Raw genomic sequence first — 26,893 nt, forward strand, 5'->3', positions numbered from 1 at the left:
CATGATAACTGTAACAATTACATATAATTGAAAAGAATAGCAGGAAATAGAGGCGAGTGGAAGATTGCTGAAAACTATTTGAAGGATTGTGCACTTAATTTGTAGTATATGATGCGGATCCCACCGTGCTGCGATTATTCGAGTGCATAGTGCATGCTTTAGAAACTGAATCCTTGACAAATTCATCATTTTTTATTCAGTCAATGGCTTCCGCATAGTCCAATGTCCGTCAAGCGTACAGCAGCCATTGCCCGAGCCTAATCGTTTCATCCGGGAATGCGTGGCATTCCGCGATAGTTGATCAGCCGTGACTGTTGCACCATTTAAGTGGAAGGAGTGCGCCCACCTTACAGATGCGCGATAAGGTAGTGATTTATTGATAGGAACTACCTTAAATACATTCCCACAATCCTTTACAGACTCGTGTCACCTCAAATGAAATTCATCAGCGCTGTTCCAGCTTCGTAAATGTTCACCAGCGAACGACTCTGTTAATTTCGTTGGCTCATGGCTTTTCTCCGTACTAAGCAGAACTGCGACAATTATGCTTAAATGTTTTGGATGAAGATTTCAAATTTGCCAAGACAAAGACTCAGAGGACGTATAATTTTTTTCGAAAACATAATATCGTCGAAGGAAAGCTGTCGAATACCCGTACGACTCAATGTTTCCACTTCGCCCTCGTAATTGTGCGAACGTAGGGTTTCTCCAAAGAGCCAGGCCCAGGAAACGAACGAAAGAAATAAAAAAAAGAACTCTCGAACCTGTCCCAAGGTAAATTTTTTTTTCCAATTAGAGCCTCATCGCCGCGAAGGAAGGAAGCAGAGACGGGCGGATATGAAGAGGGTGGAGGCGAGGGGAATGAAGAAACGTTTCGGATGCGACTGGGAAAGAAATGGGGTGGGGGATGTTCGAGGTGGGAAGCGGAATTTACGAATGGAGGGGGGGGAGAAGAGGAGCTACCGAGCTCACCTCAGCCTTTTCAGCTTGCCGTTTCTCTCTATTGACTCAGCAAAATGGTTCCGAGTGCTTTTCGAAACATCACGTCAAGAGCTCGCAAGACGCCTGCTGTCTCGCAGGAAGGAATGCTGACGTCACCCCGCTGTTAACCGCGCCACGCGAAGCGGCCAACGCATCTCACTCGAAGTCTTGAATTAAAATATCTTGGGTGCACGATATGCATGTACCTAACTGCGGCCGGTGAGGGTGAGTTTTATTTTCTGTCCTCACTCAGCCGACACGACTCCGACCTACAATCCACCTCTCCCCGCCCCTCAGTTACTACTGCCCCACCTATATCTTCTATTTCCAAAATTTGGACATTCCTTACGCGTACTTCGTGCCTATCCGCCCGCCTATCTAGCTTTGCGAGGAGAAAATCCCAGGGGCCGACAGAGATGGGAGCATATGCATTATTGAATTCGTCTGAAAAGTTCAAGCATCTTTCTGACACTGCTTTGTCTTGTATCAAGGTGTTTTCGGAATCTTTGAAAAGTGTTGATATGTTCTTTGACAATGTCGAAAGTTCTATGCGATGCCAAATACGCCGTTGTTTTTACAAATCGAAATCCAAATAACATAAAAAAAATTTAGGTAAAACTATAATATTTATAGCATTCGCGTTTCAAGTCCAAATTTTGTGAGAACGAGACGAAAAAACGCAATTGTTTTCCGTTAAAGCGAACAGATTGATATTGTTTACAGCGCATGCATGCCTGGATGTATGTAAATTAATGAACTTCCGATTGATGCTGATTGTTGATATTTAGTCTTGAATAATCTCATTTAAAAGCTGTTTTTTATGGATTTCAACTGGATTCAGACCAATGGTGCTTCCTGCGACGAGACGTAAAATAAATTTCCCCTCTTCAGATTTCAACAGCATTGGCACAACAATGCACGTCGCTGAATTTTGGTCCCTCCATTTCGCAACAATCCTGTTTCCTTTCTGTCACAAAAAAAGATCTGCCAAACAATAGGGGTGGATGAAAATGGTATCCTCACCATTCCCCTTAAACCTCTCCCGCCTTGCTGTCCTCCCTAGAAGATAAAAGGAATGAATCCATGGCGGTGGACTCCGAGATTAAATGACACGTAGAGACCAACCCCCCCACACCACACCGAAGAGCACGGGAACAGTCCCACGAATTTTCGAGGAGATTTCTTGTCGTATCCAGGAAATCTGGGTCGGGTGAATGGGGTCTGGGGATATTTTCAGGGAGAGAGGGAGGGAGAAGAGTGGATAGAGGGGAAACCATCGCGGTGGTGTCTTAGGCCGCCTGACAGGTCCGGGGAAGTTGGGGACAATGAGGACGGCAGGCAACGGTCCGTTCGCACATACTACCAAGCCAGGGTCTCCCTTTTCCCCTCCCCCCATCCCCCAGCCGACCGTCGGGTCATTCGGAGAGCCGAAGATCGTGCCAGTGGGGACGGAGGAAAAGAAACGAGAGAGCTCGGAGGGAGTTGGTAAAGGGAGGAGTCGGACGGGGTGTCCAGTGAACGTTAAGTAATCATTTTTGATTCGAGCTAAAACAAAATTACACTCACGTTCCCCAATCTTTGGGATGGAGCCTACGAAATCGTGCTCCCCCGTAGGAGACCGATGTCTTTGGTGTTTTTTAAGGTATTCAGGGTCCCTAGAGCTCACCCCATAAGTCCGGTAGAGTTGCTCGCAGGTATTTTTGTTCAACCAGGAAAATCTTTTCGCAAATGAGTGCAGTTACCACTGTCTCAGATATGTTATCTCCGGGTTTAAAAATGTAACAATTAAAATCTATAGAAAAATTGATGAAGATGAGTTGATGTGCCCTCCTCGCCGAAACCTTTAAATGAAGAATCAAGCCTTCAAAAAAAAAAAATATATATATATATATATTCTTCTATATGCTCCTTTTATTATTATGATATAAATCTCATGGCAATAAGGCATTGTCCTGGTGGCAATGGTCAAGTCTGGTCAACAGCCACTTTTACAATGCACATACATAGTCAACAAGAAGAACAAAAATGAGGCAAAATGCTCTTATATTCAATGGCACTTAAAGATTACCAACCGTACCTTTACCACCTCCCATTTACCTATGGATAGGTTCACACCATACCTACATCGCCCAACGTCCATCTTATAAATTTATTGTTAAAAATATGTGACACCGAATATTTAAGGGTATATACACGAATGGGCACGGGTATCGTATTCATATGAAATATCCTCCCGGGGAATATGTTCCCTGGTAAACAAGCAATCGCATAAGGAACATGAATATCCTACTTAGATCATGATTCCGTAGGCTTTCCATTATTTTAAAACTTCTAAAATCTTAAATATGTCGCAAGGGTTCTTCTACAGGAGAAAACCCTCTGTGCAAAAACTAATTTCCTATTACTAAAGTAGGTGAATAATGGTTGCGATGGGACTAGCAAGTTGGATCTGCCAGTTGAGAAAGAAGCGGAAAATCAATTAGGCTTGCTTGAATACAGAGGCAGTAACTACTGGTAAAAATTGAAAAAGAATGCTGTGTGCTTTTTCTTGCGGGGTCTTCAATTTGATTACTTAAAATTCAAGAGAAAAACCACTAAAAAAATTTTGTATTGTCTGTTGGTACCTAAATAAACTGATTAGAAACAAAGTCAAAGGCTGGAAGAGGATGAGAAAATTTTTAAGTGCTTTAACAGCACTCCTACGTTTGGGAACGCTTTTCCCGTTCGAAAGCTAGTTTGGTGTAGGAAGAAATGCAATAAGAAGAGCAGAATTCGTCCCGGTCCTTGAGGAAGAATTGGTAAAAAAAATAGCTCTTCAAGAGTACACATGCGGATACGGATAATATTTGTAATTAGCTGTTATACATTTCTTAGGGAAAATTTCTACGATATCTGCTGAACTCGAACGGATTGGCTGGTGTTTTGTCTCCCTGGTTGACGGCTGTGCGGGATGGAATTTTTTTTAGTTAACTCCGCTTCCAACGTAATTTTGGTGTGGAGAGCACGTCCACGCCTGCAATACACAGTCCATTTTACAGGCCGTGAGAATTGGTACTTCGGGTGCCCTTCGTTAGAAGTAGGCCAAAGCAATAGGCCTCGTCTGACACGACCTTCTCGCCCCCTTCCGTGTGTCCTACGCCGATCCGATCCGCCGATCGCCGGATAACCCAAAATGGTTAAGCGCTCCCCTTAAAACGTATTTTCACAACCAACGCACTCAGGAACATTAGCAATTTAAATTATTAAAACACCACTGTGACTCAGAAGAATTATGGACTGGTAAAGTGGAGACGCCCATTTATTTTTCAAACAATTTACTCCCGTGTAATTATGTAACGAATTTATTTCGAAAGCTTGCTAACCTCTTTTACATGGGTTAATGATTAAATGGCTCCTATTAGCCTGTTATGGACTTGATTTTTCCTTGTTTGAATGAGTAATGTGGCAAAATAATAGCAGCAGTAGTATTACTGCTAGGGGAGGCGACCGAAAACTGAGATAATTTGCGCTATTAGGGACAGGTGGCTAATTTAGTAAGGGTTCGATATTCAGGGAATCGAGTAAAGGTGGAGAGAAACCAGGCGTTGTCATTGCGAAAGGCACTAAGGGTCCATAGTTTCACGTTTGATTCAACGGACAGCGTACTCCACTTCCTCAGTTGGGATCGGGATACCATCGAAAAATTCTCCCACCTCCGTAATTTGCGCTTCGGTGGTACAGATGCTGAAATTGGAACGATAGAGAGATATCAGTAAAAAGCAAAATAATTGTCATCATGAATGTTATTCCATTCCCCTCTTATTGAATGCGTTTGTTATATTTTTTATTTTTCGTCAAATCCAACTCCCACATTCCGAAAAATTGGTTAACTGCAGATCTCTTCCTTCCTCCACCTTTTGCTATTAATTTTTACTCGTCAAAGATACTTCCTCCGTACTTCTTCCCACATCCCTCTTCCTTTGGCCTGTATATATTCCCTTCAATCTATTTCGTGGGGTTTTCCATTTTCTCTTCTATTTAGCATGCTTAATACATTTCACAATTTTAACAACAGCTAAAGAACAAAGCAAGAATTAGTCATATAGCCATAAAATGAGTTAGTTGTAGGGAGTTAATTTTGCTAATTTTTCAGGAAACAGTATAAATTTAGTCATAAAATATGATAATAGTTATCATTAATAATATAATATAGTTTATTTCATGAATGGGCAAGTAGATGCATTGTTTCTTAAAAACAAAAAACAATTCGTATTTACAAATAATGTCAGATTGCTTGTTAGCAATGGTTTTTAGCATGTCGTTCATGTATTTATCACAGTACTGCTCCACTTTTTTGAAAAGTTTATCACACAACTTAAAAACCATTGTAGAGGCAATAACTTTTATGTAATTTGATTGAATATACTAAAAAGTCCTGAGGTAGGGTAATAAGAGGCTTTCATGCAGAGGGTATGGAAATATTGATTGGCGTATGTATATTTTCTGGAATGAAAGGTTTGATTTCTTTATGCAGAGTTAATAGGAAACATGCCAGAATCATCGTTCACATAGCAAACACATGTGAGGATATTAACAGAGAACAGTATTAATAAATCTGCTGTGGGCAACAGTGATTTATGAGAAGTACTTGGCACTTTGTTACTGTATGCCATCTTGTGAAAACCGATCATTATTAGGTCATTATCATAATCATAGCCTAAATTAATAGCGTTTGCACACACCTGAAGTGAGAAGAATAGTATGATTTCTGGTGATTGTGGCCATTTCCATGCAGCTCCCGACTCAGTGCTCACCATGCAGCTCTTCCGTTGGGATTGTGTTCCAGCCTAATAATAATTGAATCATTTAGGCCCAGTTTTGTAAATCCAACTATCATATGACCAGGACATTAACACTAAATAGAGGTAACCACAGAACTGATTTTATAAAAAAGCAGACTGCTCATAATAGAAAATGAGCATTAACTCATTCATTAAGTTAATAAGCACTTTATGAGCTCATTAGGAGATAACTAAAAATTATTAAATTAAATATTCACTAAAACCAGAAGTTAAATTTAAACTTAAGTTTAGTAAGAAGAGAATACTGGGTGTTATTATAGTTGAGTTAGTGAAATTTAAATAGCGTATATAATGAAGCTATTATAGTTTTAATAGGCAAATTATTTTTTTTCAGTATCACATTTAAATGGTAACTAGGTACATAAGAATTTCAATTCAGTGGGTAAGAACCATTATGGTGCATGATGAGCTTATAAAGGGCATTAAGCACTTAGCTACACCGCAACAGAATGTCATAATTTCCTTTTATGTTATTAAGCTTAATTATAATTACAATTTACTCTTTTACAATAATTTATATTTATTATTCAGAAAGAAGGCTATTATTTTTTGAGCACTTAAAGAGCATAGCTCCTTCCATCAACAAGGATATTTACAAACTTATACTTTTGTACCAAATATTGAATTTTATTGAGAGTACGCAAATGTTGATGTCAGGTTTCCCACCACTTTTCGAGATCTACATTTTGCTTTGCCTAAATTATCCATCTTTCCCTGGTGAGGCAAAACCTCAATTTATTTTATTATTACATATTTCCAACTTTGAAGGTCTTCTCTTTTATCATGCTAATATTGTGGGTATATTATCAATACCATTGAAGGCCCAAAGCAAGTCAGCAAGTTGAACTTAAAGACTTAGGTCTACTGACATTTAATATGTACCTGCTTGTTATTCTGGACCAAAGCATGACTTATGCATGTTGAAAGGTCATTTGGTTGACCATCACTAGGTAAAAAAAATATGCATTATTCATTGGTAAATATTGCATATAGAACTTCCTACTCTTTTTAAAATGCTAATGACATTATATAAAGACATTAGATAAGTCATTTTTTCCATGAAAAAAGGTTCCTACTTCAAAAATATTTTAATGGCAAAGAAGCGAGATAGCACTAGCAAACTTTCTTCTCTCCATAGAGGAACGTGATTTAACTAGTAAAATTTCAGAAAACATGTAAGTATCATATGTGTATGTTTCTCTGTGTTTTTGTTTGCTCTTGCTATCTCACTTCTATGTTTATCTGTAAGACTTTCATACAAGACATAAATATATATATATATACTATATATATATATATATATATATATATATATATATATATATATATATATATATGTATATATATATATATATATATATATATATATATATATATATGTATATATATATATATATATATATATATATATATATATATATATATATATAAAACATTTAAACTGCACAATAGAAAACACAGATGTAAACAGAAAAAATTTTGAAAGGACACTAATATTTCAGTAAGTTTAAGCTTTCACTCTTCTCTTCTTCTTTGTGTTTTCTATTTATATTTTTGGGTTCTATTGTGCAATCCAAATATTATATTGCTTTTGTAAGTGCTTCTACATCATCATTATTATCATTATATCACCCTGTGTGTGCATATAATTATATAACAATATGCATACATATATATATATATATATATATATATATATATATATATATATATATATATATATATATATATATATATATATTATATATATATACGGATGATTTTGTCAAAGTAACAAGGAAGTGTTGAATAAAAAACTTGGACAGCACAATATTTGGAAGGCACAAGAGAACACAAATAAAATAGTAACACCTAAATGGGCACTCACACTGTAAATCGTGAAGAAGGTGTCGGAGAGGGCCAAAAGCCTAAACGATTTACAGTATGAGTGTCCTTTAAGTGTTACTATTTAATTTGTGTTCTATTGTGTCATCCAAATATTATATTGCTCGTGTGAATGTTTCTATATCATCGATATATATATATAAACACACAATATAGAAACACAAAAAAAGGAACACTCACATGTTATTTCTTGATAATTTCGACGGAATTCTACTCTGTCCTCATCGGAAGATACAGAAACTTCTATATCTTCCAATGAAGACGGAGTAGAATTCCGTTGAAATTATCAAGAAATAACATGTGAGTGTTCCTTTTTTTGTGTTACTGTGTAATGTACTATTCGGCACTTCCGTGTTAGGTCTACGAAAGCATATATATATATATATATATATATATATATAATCTTCGAAATGGAACGCTCTTCGTCAACGCACAAATATATAAAAACACAGATGTAGATTTTAGAATATAGAGACACAAAGAAAGGACACTCACAATTTGTTATTTGACGTTTCGACAGCATGGCTGTCGTCTTCAGAATCATTGTGTGTATATATATATATATATATATATATATATATATATATATATATATATATATATATATATATAATAAACTGGACAGCAACAAACAATATAGAAACACATAAAAAGATCACTCACACGTTATTTCTTGATCATTTTGACGGAATTCTGCTCGGTCTTCATCGGAAGATATAGAAGTAAAGTATAAGTATATATATGCACACACAGATAATATTCTCTTAGTATTAGATATCATTTTCCTCTACTTCCATCAATAGAAGAACATACATGTATAATTGACCAAGCATTCGCTTATTTAGAGCTACCCAGGCAAAGATAAATCATTTAAGCCAAAAATAAAATAACAGCCATATAAATTGAGTTTGTGAAATAATCAGTCATACTACTTGATATACCCTCCAGGCAGATCTATCCTCTCTCCTGAAATTAATGCTGAAAAACAGGTATTTTCAGCTATATGTATAGGCACTATGCACTAAGAAACAAATCTCTTCCTATAATGCTTAATACCTAGCGATGATATGACCAGAAACAATTTTATGTTAGACATAAATATTTTCTGCATTATCTCAGAACTATGTTTCAGGTAAACCTTAGATTATATCACTATTACTAATGTAAATTAAGTTCATGTTAGGCCATCATATGATGTATCTACAGTGAAATATGGGGCAAATTTCCCGTTCTTAACAATATTCCCTTTCCAAACCAAATTCTCACCATAAGTACTTCCTAATATTCTTTCATAAAATATGACAACTTCTGAGTTACATAAATATCAGCATATCATCAAGAGTCTGTAACCAGTTACATGGCTGTTCATTCTTTGAATTTCCCAATCACATAGGTTTAAAATATTAATCTCTGATTAAATAAGTATACATTTCCAAACATAAATACATATTTTATTGGCTTTTTGAGATAATTATTCTTAGCTACATGTATCGCTAATTATGGAATGTGATTCTCTTCATGGCAGATTGAAGTGTTTTTCACTTTCTAAAATATATAATTTATAATAATCAAGAATAGAAACAACTAGGAATTGGTTAATATCAAGAATAACTTGAATTTAGGGCCTTGTTAGGGCATTCACCCCCCCCCCCCAACTCCCCGCCTCACCTGCACAAATCCTACATATGATGAATTTAGTACTAAAGTTTATGTATGTTTGAATACTTTCATTTCTGGACAAATTTTTGATGTAATGATAGTATTAAAGTTTGACCATTGTTGATGAAACTATTCATGAATTTCTAGCACTATTATGGAAATGCTCCGTAAATTAGTGCCTGAAGTAAATTAAGATCAAATTCTGTTGAACCACAATTGCAGAAATCAACCAGTTGATAGGTTTGATAGGTTAAGGTGTAGCTCATCTTTTACTAAGCTCACTGGTTATATAATTCATATATCAGGGCACACCAAGTCGTATCCCTGAGACGCCAGGGGTTACCCAGGAAAATCTGGTGCTCGAATTGTCAAAAAACCTTGATGGAGCTGAGGGCGCCAAGAGGCGTCAACCGGAATGGAACCGGGAAACTCGGGACAGTACCCCATCGCTCTATTCATTGAAGTAGCACTTGTTACAATATCTATGTTAGTAGATCCCAGGCAGAAAATAAATAAGTAATTAAGTCGAAAGTAGTTTAAGCTAGCGTCATGCACCATGCCACTGGTTAACAGAAAGTTAAAAAGTGTTCAAATTTTAACCACGGAACGGATCTGCTGAGGGAGGCTAAAAACGCTTCAGACATAATATGAACTGGGATAGAGGAGCAATTTAAACAACTAATTTTGACGCAACGCCCACACGCCCAAAATCCTGTGTCCCAATCTGCCTTTGCCATTAATATGTATATACTGTTACAGCACCCTCGTCACCTGATGATTATATAATTCTCCCTCGACGCTCACATCCGGTGTTATATCCTTTTGCGAGGTTTTTTCCTCCTCCTCCTCCTTGAGGGATTAAAAACAAAAAAATCGGTGGAGCCACGATGAACATTTTTGAATCTGCCAAACTTAAAGAAAAATTTGAAATTATTATCTTCATACTTTTTACTCGCGCGATATCCAATTTTCATCAGAATATTTTCAATCCTCCGAATCCTTTGCAAATCTTAATATGATTATCAAGTTTCTCTGATGAATTTTCCGTTCAGGCCACATTTCCCTACCGTTTTAAAAGAAAATCGTTTTGAGTAAAAAAAGAGAAACACTTGAAATTCTCAGTGGAATTTCGCCACCACTTATATGTGTCAAAAAATACTCTCTCAGATTAAAAATTCAATAATATTTTGCGAGCTCTGTTTGAAGTAATTTTATGGTGACATCACCAATTACTTTGTTCCAGAGTAATTTTAATAATAATATTCGTTTTTAATTCTGATCTACTGAAATAATCCCGAAAGTTTCCTTCCGGAAAACTTTTGTGTTCCGGGGACTTGGGTAGCTCCTTTCTCCGGGAGAAAGGGGGGCTCGGTAAAAACCTGTGTCTGGCACATCTTGTTAGCTCAGCACAACTCCCCATCAAATGCATCTCGCGTCCCGAGAATAAACCGTCAATCCCCATTATCCCGCTCCACGAACATTTTACGGCGACGCATGCAGCGCCGTCAATCGACTACTGAAAGGAACACTCACTTCTTACCAGACATGCAGGAAGGTGCCTCGTAGCCGAGGAAAAGGTGACAGAATCGATCGATTCGTAACAGCATGAAGCAAGAGGTAAGCGTTTGCGTGTGGAGTAAATATACTCCTGCTTTTAATACAGTCATTGAGAACATTTTGGCAAACCGAATATTTTGGTAATGTGGAAAAGAATTGACCATTTAAACCAAACGTGTGTAAGAGTTCAATTCCTGCCCGTATTCCTTGATTTTTTCATTTTTCTTCTATGTACATTTTTTCTAAAATCAAGAGATAGCTACGTGGGTGAGCTTGAGTTTGAAACCCTTGAGAAATTGAATGGGTGCGTGGATTACCGCAGAGGCTTAGGTAAATGAAATACATATTCCATTCTTCTAAGCTCTCCGAAATATCGTTTTCGTCGGGATATAGGTCGATAGGAAATATATGATAAGCTCTTGAAGTGGATAATAGTTACATGCACGTAACTAGGACGACAATAGAATTACAATATGGATGGAACTTTTGCTTCCAAACCCAACTGAGCAAGGGTCAGTAGCCCATGACTTTGTATTTACGATGGTCTAAAAACGTATTGGTCTCATGAAAATATCGCAATCTATAAAGATTCAACTTAGAAATTTCAGTTTGACACATCGATTCAAATTATTTAACGGAGAAGTAGAGAGTGAAGCGAGTGCTAGTTTAAAAATTTGCAGTGAAATCCAAAATATTTAAATCTGATTCAGATTTGATTTTTTTTCTGTGTTGTTGCTTCCAGTTAGTAGACTTACGAGCGCGTAAACCAAATTTTATACTCCAAATAAAGCCGTTTTATTTTATTCCACTTATTTTTAAAGGGCTCTCGGCATTGATAAATTTTGTTAATCATGAAAATATCATCACCCTGCCTCCATCAATTAGTAATGTGTACTTCGGAATGGTCAATTTAAATGTGCGCTCATTTAAATAAATTCTCCTGCCAGCACTGCTTTCATGCTGGTAGGAGAATTCAACTTCTCGTCCGTCTTATATAATTATATATATATATAGTATATATATATATATATATATATATATATATATATATATATATATATATATATATATATATATATATATATATATTGCACATGTATGCACATATATGTATGTGTATATATATGTATATACTCGTATATATGTATGTTTATAGATAGATAGATATATATAAATATAATTGCATATATATATATATATATATATATATATATATATATATATATATATATACATATGTAATTCGGAGCATGAAAGTGAGTGAGGATAATAAAAGAGAGGCAGTTGATTCATTACTTAAGGCTATGGTGGAAAATCGGTCGTTTGTTCTTCCAGGGCGCTATTTGCCCGATTGGGCGGACCTTGGAAGCATACCAGCACATGCCTCGCATGCATCATGTTATTTTTCCACTATCCATTTGACCTCTTATTTTCGTCACATATTATCTCTTTCACCTTCGCTCATCCCTATCACTCGCTCGGGGAGTTCTCCCGAGGGTACCTCCGTAGGAGAATGTGTTGAATTTCGTATCATTTAATGAATTAATATTTTTATGTAAATATAAAATAACAAATAAACGTGGAAAAATCTGAACCACTAGAAAACCACGTTCTACTGAAAGACGAGAGCATTTTATTTAACTCTTCATAAGAGGCTCTACGATATAGGAATAAATGCAACTTTCGCCGCTGAGCTTTTCTTAGAAACGGATTCGTAGTAAAATGTAATAATTTTCGTATTATCAAGTGTGACAACAAAAACACAGTGTATTTGCTCGTTTACATCAATTCTAATTGAAAATTGCAGCGGTGGAATAAATATTGATATGTGTATAGAATCGCCTGCGAAAAATGTTGCGAGATTTTAAATTAAATGCTACTACACAGATAATTAAAATAGGCTGAACAAAGTTACTTAATGATTCATTGGCAAACTTGTTGCCCTCTAAGAGGAAGAGGATCAAAATAGATTTTATCGCACGCAAGACATGTGCTGGTGTTCTCTCTGCCCCCAACCTCAGAGCAAAGAGCTATTTAGTAGAATGGGCACCCGATTTTGATCGAATTCTTAGACGATGAATAGACTGCCTGGTTATTTTAATTTCCCTTCTTATTTCCGTGACTCAAGGATTACTTAAGAAAACGCAGACGGATGAGGCAGTAAATTTATCTGCAAGCCCAGAAGTCAGAACGATAGTATTTTCGTGAAACCTTGCAATTCGAGAATGATTTCCAATAGAGCGCGGGACAAAGCGTAAGGTTGGGCGTAGAGTCAGGGAAAGCCTGTGGCCTGATTAAACTCGGCCCGCGGGAAGATGCATGTTAGTGTGTTTCTTGAACGTTCCCATTAATTTTAGCTTATTCCCAATATGTGCCAGAATGTATTTCTCTTTCCTTAAAATCAACTTGCTGTGGGACTCGTGATTTTTGAACCTAACTATCATACTAATAACAGAGCCATCCTGTACGTTGCTCAGAAGGTTTATCCCGTCAAGGAAACAGGTTTGACGTATTAATTGGATATTGGAAGGTTTATTACCTAAATTCATTTTAAGCTGAAGCTATTCTCCCATTGGCATTGACCACATTGATAATCAATCCTAAGGTTAGTCTGACAGGCGAAGATAAAGCTCACCTAGAATGAAACCCTTAGAAATGTTCAATTTATACATTGAGTAGTCAGGCCCGATTCACTGTGAAACGGCGTTAACTCGCGAAGTTCCGGTAGCCAGAAAGTTGTACCACTTGGATTTTAGACGAGGGTTGTCCAAAGTTATCGTCAAGATTTTTACCAGGAACCTACAACTCAAATCTCTACTCAGTAGACTCCTGCAACATCTTTCTTTAGTGTAGGGAGATTAATAACATGGTTTCTAAAGATTTAGCACTAATGCGGTCATTTTAAAGCTTTGGAACTCATCTAAGTGAAACTTAGGAGATCATCGGGAGAGGATAGGTTTAATTTAAACAGCAACTATTGGTAATATTTAATGATCAAATTATGATAATATTTGCATAAATACTTTAAATAGTTCTCGCATCCCTCCCATTTTCACTATTTTTGTCATTTAATTGCAAGTTTTGCGAGATAATATTTTCGAGAGGATCATTGAGTGTTGTATCATACACCATTTGAAGGGAATTTAGTAGGTATATCCGTGAGGAGGAATGCTGACTATGATTTCATTACGGTCAGCCCTCTTGAGGTAAACAGTTAGAAAAGAGGAACGTATTAGGATAGGGACGAGGAGAGAGAGTCGATATCCCTTTATCTCAAACCTATTCATAGGACGACAAACCTGCTCTACAGTTAAACCTTGCAAAGTTGTTGAACCCCTGAGCCATATTCAAGGGTCAGATGGCAGCTTATTGGTGTCTACTTTTACCCCTGTCACAGTAGTTCTATAAATATGGTGCCTTCTTATACTTCATTAGCCGTGAAGTGATGACCGTAGTTAAAAAATAGAAGTGAGGGAAATGGTAGGGAGGAGAGAGAGCATCTGTTTTCCTGAGTGCTGAGTTCACCTGGTATGCACATATCTCCAACAAAATAAAGATTTTTAATAATGTTAAATAAGAGAAAATGTGGGCTATTAGCAATTTATAAATTTATAGCTATTAATCAAGAACTAATATCACGGGTAATGGCTGTTTCATGATGTTCGTCCAAATTATTATCTTTGTGTCCGCTTCAATTTGCTTCTTTCGGTATCACAGGTTCCGTGAACCAGTTCCAACTACATTAGGAAGTGGATCCATCAGGAAGGACCCTTAGGTCACCCCCACCAGAGGTTCCGCCTCGGAGAATGGAGAGTTCATCGCACAGCCTAAGTAAGTAAGTACATTGATACAAAATCAAATGTCAGCCAATAAAAATAAATGGCAGCACTACGTAGAGCGATCGCTTATTGGCCGAAGACTACCGGTCTCAATTCCCAGAAGTTGTCTTTAAATCACAACCTCACTCAAGTGGTGGGATTTTATGGTTGATAGAACTCCGTGGGAAAACTAAATTATATCCTGAACGCGTGAGTTTCATAAGATTTGTGATTTATTTCTCTGTCATCCCTGCCTTTATCTGTTTAAAAACTAGCTTGATTACTGTGATACTGATGGTTAAAACGTTTTACAAGAATTATGATCATTTCAACTAAAATCGAAAATTTAAATAATCCATGTATAAATATTAAAGCAATAATAAATTGAAAAAGAAACAAAATTCAGGTTGCCTTACTATGGTGTTGGCTTTTAAATATTTTCTCCTCCTAGATTCAATCCAAAATTAAGTACCACGTAGATTGATTTCGGCGTATTAACCACTCATTACAGTAAACGGTCCTTAATTCTCTGTTAATGATTCCTTTAGGTTATTTATGGGCTTCCCCTTCCTGAAGTGAAATCCCTAGCTTCCGCTCGGTTTCCTCCCCTATAGATTGAGTTCCTTTCTCTCAATTGCTTAGCCCGATTTGCACCTGCAGGCCAAATCCGAGAGGGAGTCAAAAGGCGGAGGGAAAGTATTGGATCGAGCCACCGAGACTGCTGCATGGCAATGGAAACTCCACACCTGCTCTCCGCCTCTTTGCTACCCCTTACCTCCGCCCCCAAAAATACAGAGAGCAATGACTGAACGAGGACTATGAAATTCAGCTCCGAGCTTTGCGTTACTCTTCGAGAGTAAACTTTGAAGTCGATAGCATTGGAGTTGGATTTGAATTCTGGCTGATGGGTAGAATTCCCCTGGCGATGGCCGGCATCAAATTCCAACGGTATACATATTCCGATTTTGACTTAAAACTGAGTGGATTTCAAATGTTGTATGACCGATACATTCCGCAATTTTAGAGACTTTCGATAATAAATATTGGCACCGAGTTATCCTTCACAATCTAACCTTGACTAATCATATATTTCCCTACCATAAATAAAATCATCTGAGCTTTGAGTCATCATTTCTACTCACTATTATGAATTGTTCTTCGGAAGAATATATAACTTTATCTTAAAGTTTTAACTATGATGTAGGAACTAAGGTTTATTTTCATATAATATTTTTTATACATTTTGAATGAAAATATATCGATGAAATTCATGATAAGTTACAATTAATACCCACGGAGGTTTGGTTAATGTAATCATCGCATAAAATTTTAACGACCTAAGGCATGAAGTTTTATTCCACATGGTTTACAATAGCATTTCGATGACAGTTCTTTATGATTACACTCTACTATGAGCTTTGAATGAGAGTTCAAAAACGCATTACCCAGAAAAATTTTGAACTGTAGTTAACTGTTTAACAAGTAATATTTAAACTTTATAAGAATCTGTAAGTGCTTGATTTTATTTTTTCAGGTTCAATTTTCAGAATCTCCACTGTGCCCACCACCTCACATGTTGGACTCTGTTCCTGGCATCGGCAATCACAATCAATGAAAATGTGTGGTTAGCAGACGAAAACTTTCAGGCATGCCAACGAGCGATTCTTACTCTCCAGTGACGTAAGTATACTTTAATTGATTTTGATTTAATATTTAAAATTCCTTAGCTCATTCTCTGAAATATTAATAATATAATGTAAATAAGTTTTCCTCCCTTAATTTACTTGGTTTGAATCATTATTATCCGAGAAAATTCTGACTGAAATGTGAGTTAAAAAGCATGCGCCATCCTATTGGGTACGATATCTTGCTGGAGGGCCCAATTTCCAGTTTTTAAGTGCCCATGAATACCCTCACATTCACCCAAGCGGTATGATATTATATACATGACTCTTCTGTAGTACTTTGTAGATGTCACTCAAAGAAATTTTCAGTATTTCTGTCAATGTTCCTAACACGATTCGATAATCTTCTCTCAAATTGGTGATAGGAGTGTTAACATTTAACGTCGTAAGAAAAGTAACCAGAGCTCCTTTGACAATTCCTTTGAAAAACTCAGTTACACTTTCATATCATTGCATAAGCTTCGGCTGACAATTTGTTTTGACAAAATCGAAATTCAATGCAACGAGCTACTTTCATCGTTTTCGTAGGAAGTTAATATATTTCAAATTTTAATGGCTGCTTCTGACGCAATACTGAAGTAAAATGAATGATACTTGTAGGTACACATATTTCACACATTAAATTAACAACATGACAAAAAAATGATTTTTCATTAAATAAATATCGTGAATAAATATGTACTGCCAAATGGTCCGAAGCATGAGATTTTTCATTTCACCTAATTGTGTGCCCATTCTTATTTGTTATTTATTTGCTGTATTCATTTCAATCTAGTTATTCATTTCATTCACAACTCAATGAAAACTCTAAGGAAAGAGGAAAATTTCAAGCACTTCTTTCGTAGAACAATCGAATTTTTTTAATTTGTCGGGAGATAATAAGTACGACCAAACGTGGTCCATTAAATAAAAGTACGCGTATAAAATTATGATATTTCATAGTTGCAATAAGTATTATCTATGCATTGAGACTGTAACTAACTTTCTAGGGGCAGCTTGTCCGTATTTAATACGGGCCGAGGATGTTTTCATGAGGTGAAGTCCCAGAGGTAAAAGCATTAAAAAAATAGAAATTCAGCGAAAAAAATTTCGTTGTAAAAATTATGAAGAATTTTGATGGATTCCCCGCTGATAGGTTTTTTTTATATTTTACATGGTAAACACAAGGTTAACCATTTTTTTAAATATAGTGTTTAACCTACAGGATGTGATACGTGATATTCAAGGAGGTAGAGTCAAAAAACCACCGTAAATCTTGGGGCTTTGGTATGGAAATGGTTTAGTGATTCTAATTAGCATAAAATCTAAACAAAGTGGTCTTTATTTAAGTTTATTCATATTTAAGGGAACTTCTAATTTCTATTAGTTGACCGCGAGAGTCGCGTAGCATGGATGATAGGGTTCAAGGGCAAAAGAAAATTGATGCTATGCAACCCACGAAACAAGTGAGATATATCGTAAACTATCTGCTAGAACTATAACCTATTGAGAATTCCGTACCTTTATTTTATCATCATTCATTAAACTGAAACAACCGTTTTTATCTTGAGATTTTATAGAGTTCCAATAGCTTATGTGAGAGAAAGATAGTTCAAATGAAAAATCGCAAACCCTTTCATAATCTTTTTCGTTATTTTCAGAGGAATAATAAATGAAACGCAATGAAATAACATTTAATTAGTAATGATAAATACATATATGATACAAAATAGTGAAATTTAAAGATTGAAATGATTTAAGACTCTCGTATTTCTTTCTGTGCAGCTGCATGATTAATATTTTATGCAGAAAACATTTTAAAAGAATCTGCATTTCTGTTTTTGCCAGTTTATTAATTCGTTGGGTTTTTTAAACTCGGAATTTTGAAAATAGTTTTAATAAAAGTCATACATCAATTGATGCATGTTTTGTATCAGGGTATTTTAGCTCATGCTGGATCAAATCTAGGGGAAAAGATAATGGATTATTTTTTTTGTGAAATGTACTCCTCACTTAAAAAGGTTGTGTTATTCTCTACTGGCAAGGCACTAGTGCTGCATAAAGTTATATTATCAATTTGCACCTCATGAAATTATATATAATTGGACATCTGGGAGGGTATTGGAATGCTCATGATAGAGATTCACAGTGTTATATTTGTGAGGAGGAGGAGCTGGAGAGGAGAAGAAGAGCTAATTGGAAGTTGGATGAGGAGAGGGTGCGTGGTAGGAGCTCCTGATGGTGGAACGGAATAAAGGAGAGGTCGTTGGAGTGCAGGACTGGGGAAGACGTTATTAAACTTTGTTGGGCTGCAAAGAAAATGTAGTAGAGACGGTTTCAGGTCCCTAAATTGTCTCTCCTGAACCCTTCATGTTCTGAGTAAATTGGTAAAGCTGAGTTTGCTGTAGTTATCCTTGTCACTCTGACTGGATCAAGTCATCTAAACCCCCTCAATTAATGTCGAAATTAGCGGTTTTCGGTATAATATGTGGGGTCGGAGTTTAGAGGTTTGGACTCATTCAAGAGGGGGGATCATGCTACTGTCTGGCTAAATTATGTCCTTGGCGACGCTAATATGATAATTGAAGTTTAAACCTGAGTTAAGATTTACCAAAGTAATTAGATTCAATTTTTTTTGCTTGCATTAACATAAAATTGTTGAAAATGCCATTCAGTAATCATGTTGCGCTAATGCAGAGAGTTTATTGCTTATTTTTTGGTTTAATGTTGCTGCATTTATAGTCCAAATCGACCATAGAAAGAAGAAAATGGTTAAAATTTCAAAGAGAGGAGTGGGTTTTCTTTTATCTGATTACATTATATTAGCTGTCGATAACATCGTCACTGACGTCAACAATTATGATTTTCTATAAAGATGATAATAAATATTTTACTAAAAAATTCTATCTCTTTATGTCTAAGGATGTCTTTAAGCTCTTAAGTGGACGTAAATTTGTCATAAAATTTTATTCAACCTCTTTATTACTTTACTGGCATTTAGAAAGAGGGTGTAGAAAGGATGTAGAAAGGGTGTAGATATGGTATAGAAAGAGAGTTAACTGGTAAAGGATATTCAGAGGAGGAGGATAATTTTGATTGGGATGGCTTTGAGAGCTGTCGGGGTATCGTAGAATGTGGTAGATGTGGAGCGTGATGGACAGATAGAGATTGGTGATGGTTGGAAAGGGAAACTTAAACTGATACGTAAGTGAGAGGAGGAGGTGTGGCTTAAGTGCGAAAGTGTGAGGAAAAGAATTTCAGAGATGGGCGGAAGAAGTTAGAGTTTGCTTTCGTAAGTTCAGTTTTGTTTCAGTATTATGTGTATCTTCTAGTTTTAAAATAGCGTTTGTTCGCTAACTGCATCTGCAGAGTATAAAATCTCCATCTACTTTCTGTAGAATGAGTTTGTTGATTTCATCGTTTTAGAATACCTTTGATGAATGTCAATCTTCTTTTATTCATTTTATTAACATTTTAACGAAAACTGAGAAAATACAACTGAAAATCAATATCCAACACACTTTTAGAAGTACCGAATTATAGGTTTATTTTGTTAGAGCAATGTATCAAGTGATAAGAGTGAATCAAGACCACAAAAGCAACTGATTAGGGAGGATAACGAGAAAAGGAGGGGGTTAGGGCATTTCTGACCATAGTTGCCCTTAAATTTAGTGTTTAAAATGATTTAGCGGTAAGAAGATAGAAGGACCTACGAGATACGAACTGGGGTTATTGAAACAATTTAAAACAATATTTTTGCGGGAGGAATGATGGTAGGATTAAAACTCCAAAATACGGCATTCTGGATATGAATGGGAACGAGATGAACTGGAGAAAAATTCGAAGAATGCGATGTTGATATTCGAGTATGAGAAATTAAAAAGGAAGTAGCATACCCACGAAAGAAAGAGCTTAGATATAAGGTTTGTCCTATCTTGGAATACTATCTTACAAAATATGGCAGCCTTACGAGTTGGGGGAGAAAAATATAGAAGTATCAACGAAAGGCAACCAGATATGTACTCTGTAAGCATAAAAGTTCAGATAGCGTAGCGGGTATGTTGGATATTCTTAAATGGGAAAGTTTGCAAAATAGAAGAAAGAGGAAAATGTTATCTACGATGTGTAGAAGAGATAAAAATTACTAAGCGTGGAAAGATTTAAGGAAGAAAATAGAAACCAAGTTTTTAGGAAAAAAAGACCACAGTATTAAAATAAGAAAAAACGAACAGAAAAACTATGCATTGTTAAATAAGAGTAACGTTAGACGAAAGAAATGACCTGGGGATTTTTTTGCCGTTTCTATCGACTGTTGGGAGTAGTTGTAAGGAAGTCATTGGACGAAGGATTGGATGATAAACTTCACAATGACCTTGTGCGGTAATGGTTTGTAAGTGATGTAGACGGTGCGAAGTTGGAATCTGTGGTATGTTTTTCGGGGCGTGATGTTGGACGGTGCGTTGTCTGTATGGTGTGGACTCTGTATTTGTTTTAATTATTTTTCGCTTGTATCAACTTAGTTTTGCAATTTTATATTTGTGCTAATGTTATTGTTTCAAGTTTTATTGTGATAGTAGGGATTTATGTGCCACCTGACACATGTATCTTTATTTAATAATAATAATCTAATCTTGAAGCCGCGGACAGCACCTCAAATACTACTTCAACATCGTAGTCAATCTATTATAAATGTTTTATTCAATTAAAACTTCATTCCAGAAGTAATTCCTTAAAACAAATTTCTGCCAGTAATTTAAATGTTTGTCTCACCGAAAGGTTTGTCCCTCACACTGAGTCATCGGTAGCAGATGTGGTCCGCCATCGGATGTGAATTACTGTCTCTGCGATTTCAGATGGGAAAGTGTAAACCTTGACCTGTATGACATTCCTCACAAGCATTTTCTTCTGCTCCACAAAAATGTTCACTGGAAAAGCAAAGCAAAACAAAAAAAAACTCGCCATATTGTCTAGGAATGGTCGTTTCATCATCTTTTTTAGGTGTCCCTTTTCCCTCTCGTGTGTCTATGGCGGGAAACTTCTTGCCTCTCCAAACTGAATTTCGAGTCTTATAATAGGTCTTTTAGACTTTACTACTCTCGGGCTATTTGAGTATCCTTCGTGGGCTCCTTTTTGTTTCGAATCCGAGATGGGTATGCAGAACGCTTTTTTTCAACTGCTCGCTCGTATTCAGATCCGATGGATTTCTTTCGCGAGGATGAGAAATTCAAAAAGTCTTTTACCTGATTGTTCAATTGAATCTATCTAGAATGATTTTTTGTGGATATTGAATATATAAATCTTCTTGCGTGGAAGAAAATGAAAAGACTTTTCATGAGCATTGAAAAACTTCTGAGAAACGCCTGTGAAATTAAGGCGTCAAAAAAACTTCAAACCTAGCTTGTGGTAAAATGTTTCAAATACCTCCGAATTTGCATGAAAGAGCCTAACCTCCAAAAAACGAGGAGTGAAGAAATATTAGAATTAAAAAGTAAAAAGTTATTCAATTTTCATATAGATGTACCATATCGTTTATATTCCTTCAGGTCCCAGTTCAGAAAGATATGGTGCACATTGATCAGAATACAAAGCAAAGCATTCAATTGGTTGAAAAATCCTGTTAAGCATAGAGAATGCGCCTAAAATTAGAAAACCTAGGATTTGGTCCCTCAAAGGAACAAAGTTTAAAAAAAATTGAAAATAAATCGACTTAGCTGCCAATACCGAAGTAACAATTGAAAACCCTTATTATACTCATACGTATACTAATAGCGAAATGATAAATTAGGGGGAAAATACATTCAAAACCAACAGAGAAATAATTTTCTCAATCACGATTCGCAATCACAAAAGTGGTAAGTAAAAATCCCGCAAATTAAACTAAAATAAATTATGCACTATTTATTATGCGTTTTTAATCACTGTGCATTAAATTATCTGATTCAATTACAATCCCCCCTAAATATTTGGTGATTTAACCCCCTTCGGTGCCTCAAAGAGGAGATTCGAGTATTAAGTATAATTATGGAACATTAAAATGAGAAACCTAAAAATAAAGACGAAATAATGAGTATTCAAGGCAAAGTCAATTCAATTTAGGAGAATGCCTGCTCTAGCGTTTAACACATGAGTAAGCCGGGGCAAAAAAAGCCACTGTGCCTTATATTATCTGAATAGCTTAGATTTTTATACACGCTAATCTTATCAAAAAACATATAGGAGGTAAAAATAAATATCACTAATAGCCTACCAGGACACGCATTCACCATGAACAACAAAAACCTTTATGCTATCGGGGGTTGAGTTAGATAAGAGAGATTTCGTTTTTGGAAAAAAATAAAGCTCCTTCCTCCCCTATTTAAATCTTAAAACACCACAATTTGGACATTTTTGAACAAAATAATCGTACTATGTTAATAAAGGAGATTACGTCACCTCGTTTCATCGTCCGACGTTAAAAAAACTCGTCAACTTGTTCTCACGGTCATCGCATAGAAAACGATTCATGTCTGAACATTACACGCTCGACTTAACACAACACTGCTAGGGTACCAGATGGGGCTACATGAACTAACTTTTTTATCGTTCAGTGTCCGGCCCAGTTTACAACATCCAATTTTCTGATTTCTCTCCATGGGTTGTTTTTATTACCACATGAAAGTGCGGAAAATTTCGAAATCGATCGAATAATAGCCAAGGATTTGCCATATTGTACATTTTGAATGAATCAATTTCTAGCATTATCAGGGAAATCTAAATTACCCAGCAACTAGGTGAGTAGGTGTTTGGGTAATTAAGACATTTAGCAGTCGACATTTGTCAAATTTGACGATATTGAGAATAATTACGAAAATTGAAAAGAATCCACATTTTGGGAATCGAGAAGGAAATGATGATAAGAAAAATGTTATGTGGTGAACAATTATTCATAGAAATAAGATTAGCATCCCGAGGTTTGTGGACGAAAAATATGTCCATGCAAAGACGAATCTACTACGCATCCTCAAGATGTGATGGAAGAGTAGTAAACCTCATGATAATGAATGCAAAACTAATGCATTGAAATACTGTGAAACAAGGTTAGATTTCCTACTTAGTTACCGAAATATACATTTTAACATGTCGAAGATTTTTCCACCTGGGCAGGAGGGTGATCATCATGGAGAGAGAAATCAGATCAGGTGTTTAATCAGAGGGAATAGTCATCGCTGAACGGTAACAGCAGAGATACCAGAAACCTTTAAGACACATCTGTTCCTTAAATCCCCATAATCATTTGCATGAGCCCCCGCGGGGGCATGTGGCAGGGGGGCATTCAGCCACCAGCCGCGCCAGAGTCATTGGTAATTATTCGGTATTCAAGTTGTTAAAATTTTTCAAGTTGTTTCTCATAATTGTAGTCTCGAACTGTGCCAGGGAAAAGTGATTCATTGCATCGAACGGTCCAGCTGTCACTTTCTCATAACTTCTCACTTTGGTTTCGAATTCATTTGAAGTTCGGGGCTAAAACTATTCTGCGAGAGGGCTGAATTCGAATGATTTATGTCTACATAAAAGTTTGTCTTGCATATGAGCTTGGTGCTCCCAGTGTCTCCCAGCTCAGGCTATCGAATAACACTGCGGCACTATCCTTCACAAAATGAGTAGCTTTCTTTCAAACCTGTTAAATTCTGACATCAAGTCGTCCTGCACAGGGTCCCAAACACTAGACTCGTATCCAAGGTAAAACCTTAACCAACTTGAAATAACTCATTATCTTATCTTTTTTTATTCGAATATTTCCCTGCTATTTTATGAAGCCTAGTTTACTCAATGGAAGTTCAGTAGAATTCACTGACGCCCTTTTCTCGGGCTAGGGAAGGATTATGATGTGTGACTCCCAACTATTTTCATTGTTCAGGTATAATTATTTATACGGATTCTGAGTCTATGAAAATACCTTTCCCATTAAATATATCCGTAGGTCCTTTTTCAGATTTAACTGATCGCCACTTCTGGGATCAACCACAAATATAGTTAAGATCGCTAGGAATACAGGAATTACAGAGCGCAATTTAGTCACTAACGCGATGGCTGACGAAGGTTTATCATAATTTCTCACAACGTACCCGAAATAATGCTACTCAAAATAAAATATTGGAGGAGAGTCGCAAGATCCGTGGGCACAAACTTGCGCCACAGAAAAATCGCTGCAGGGAAGGCGATAACGATCGCACGCAAAAACTGATGTATAACTGGAACGGATACTTTTTTTAGGGTTTTCTCTAAAATTCGCAACGTTTAAGTACCGATGCCCTTATCCAGCTTTTCCCTCGAATGAGAAGGAAGATGCAGTCATGAATGTCAACTACACGTCTTGAAGCGAACAAGGTGGAGAAGAAGAAAAAAATTAAAGAGCTCCAGGAAATTTGACGACACGGAAAAACCCATTTTGCCTTCCTTTTAAAATATATACCGCTAGGTAAAAAAATTATTTTAGATTCTTTATCTAATATAAAGAAGCGAGCATACACGCAGGTAGCAGAGTCATACACAATGTGTGCACAAAATTTCAGCAATAGGGAGCAATCCAGAATACATGGCATGGCGTTCAATATGACAGCAATCTTCCTGTTCTCATTGTCTCTCGGTGAATGAAGAAAGTTGGTACGCCGACAGAAGTTAAAGAAACGGTATTAGTCGTTTTTATAGGTGCGACCGACAACTGAGGTCATTTGCGCCATTAAGGATGGATAGGAAAGGATGAAGGTGGAGGAGAGAAACTCGGCGTCGGCATTAGTCTACTCCTAACGAAAGGCGCCAAGGGATCCGAAGCTCATGAAGCATAAATCTCAAGTAGGGATCGGGATACCACTAACCCCTTTAAGAAACGGTTAACCATTGAGTCCTCACACTTCCACATTTAAAAAACGGTCCTCATGGAATCTGCAACATTTACCAAAATAATTGTGTGCAATCATATGATAATGAGAAATGGCTATCCATCTTTGTCATCATTAACTAGAATCCAAAATGTCATAATTTAATTGCTTGGCGAACATTATTAGAAATAAATATTAACCTCTTCTTGCCTCCGTTTGGCATCAGTCATAATAAAACAACTATAAAAGCGTGAAAAAAGGAATAATTCATTTGAATACATATCGCCAGCTTAAGAATATAAATGTCGGCAAATTTTAAATGACCGAAATGTTATGTTTTAAATTGGTGATAACTCGATGTGAAAATTACAAGAAAAAAACCCGAGAAACTTCAAAATATTTACAAACGAAAGAGCACCCATTTGTCCTCCGACGAACATCAACATAGGACTGGCTATTCCTCGGAAGTAGTTGATTTCTTGTCTCCTTGATCCCTTACCGGATAAGGACCGAATAATCAATACCTAGATGAATAGCAACGAATAAAAACACATCAGGTTTTTGCTGGCAAAAGGAAGAATTAATTCATGCACCATGAACGTGATTTTTAAAAATGGTAGACGGATACAAGGGATCATTCCAAGCGAAATTCAAAATTCTCTTCGAGGGTAAAAAAATTCAAATTCCATGAATTTGAAATCTTTCAAACTTTTTTATTGAGATCTCACCATTTTTTCACCGATTCGCTTTGGCAAGTTTGCTCAAAGTTTTTGTTCCAAGGCCCCTAATTTAAGGAATATTTTTTTAAACGAAGCGAGAACATCAGTTCCAATCGAAATCAGGGGTTAAAGTGGTGAGAGGTGAAGGGAGGTCTCGGTCTCGGCTAAAACATCACCGCCAGCAGAAATCAAATCCCTCGTACGTGACTAAAGGTTTTAAGTCACCCGCCGCCTCCCGTAAAGCAAGTCTCCGCTGTCTTACAATCCCTCCTCCTCAACCTACCTTTGCTCTGTCCGCTGCAAGATAAGCGACGTCAAACTGGATTTTCCCCGCAGGGTAAAATTCCCTGGATATCTCAGTTTTCGCTCGCGTTCGAAATCATGCTAGAGTTTGGCGTTGAGGCTTTCCCTGAGGATTCTCTCGCGGGATAAAAATCACGAAGTTGTCATATAACGGCACGACGCCACTCAGAGAGAGCTAACAGAGGGTGCAACGTCGCGTAAAACAGTAGCATACCGAAATAACCTGACATTATGGAAGCATATGCACAATTCGTTGCGGAAGTCACTCCAAATTCTATCGGAAGGAAATTCCGCGAATAGAATGAAACCCGAAGAATGAATTAAATATTTTGACAAAAGATATTACCCGTTCGTCTACCTACAATTAGCTCCACGTCAAAATCTTTTGAATGAATTCACTGGGAAGACAAATTAATTAACATTTCTTGCAAATAGACTGCAGCGATTAAAACTGGAAGGTAAATTTATTGCATCCCCCTTAGATTTGAGTGACTTTACGCTGACTTAATTTAAATATTAACATATCCTTGTAAAGTTAAGTATATTAACTCTTCTCTCTCAGACATATTGGTAATAAAATACTTCAAAAATTGGTTGCGCTAGTAAAAT

The sequence above is a fragment of the Hetaerina americana genome, unplaced genomic scaffold (genome assembly GCF_022747635.1).
Source record: "Hetaerina americana unplaced genomic scaffold, ioHetAmer1.1.p SCAF_2, whole genome shotgun sequence".
Taxonomy (NCBI): Eukaryota; Metazoa; Arthropoda; class Insecta; order Odonata; family Calopterygidae; genus Hetaerina; species Hetaerina americana.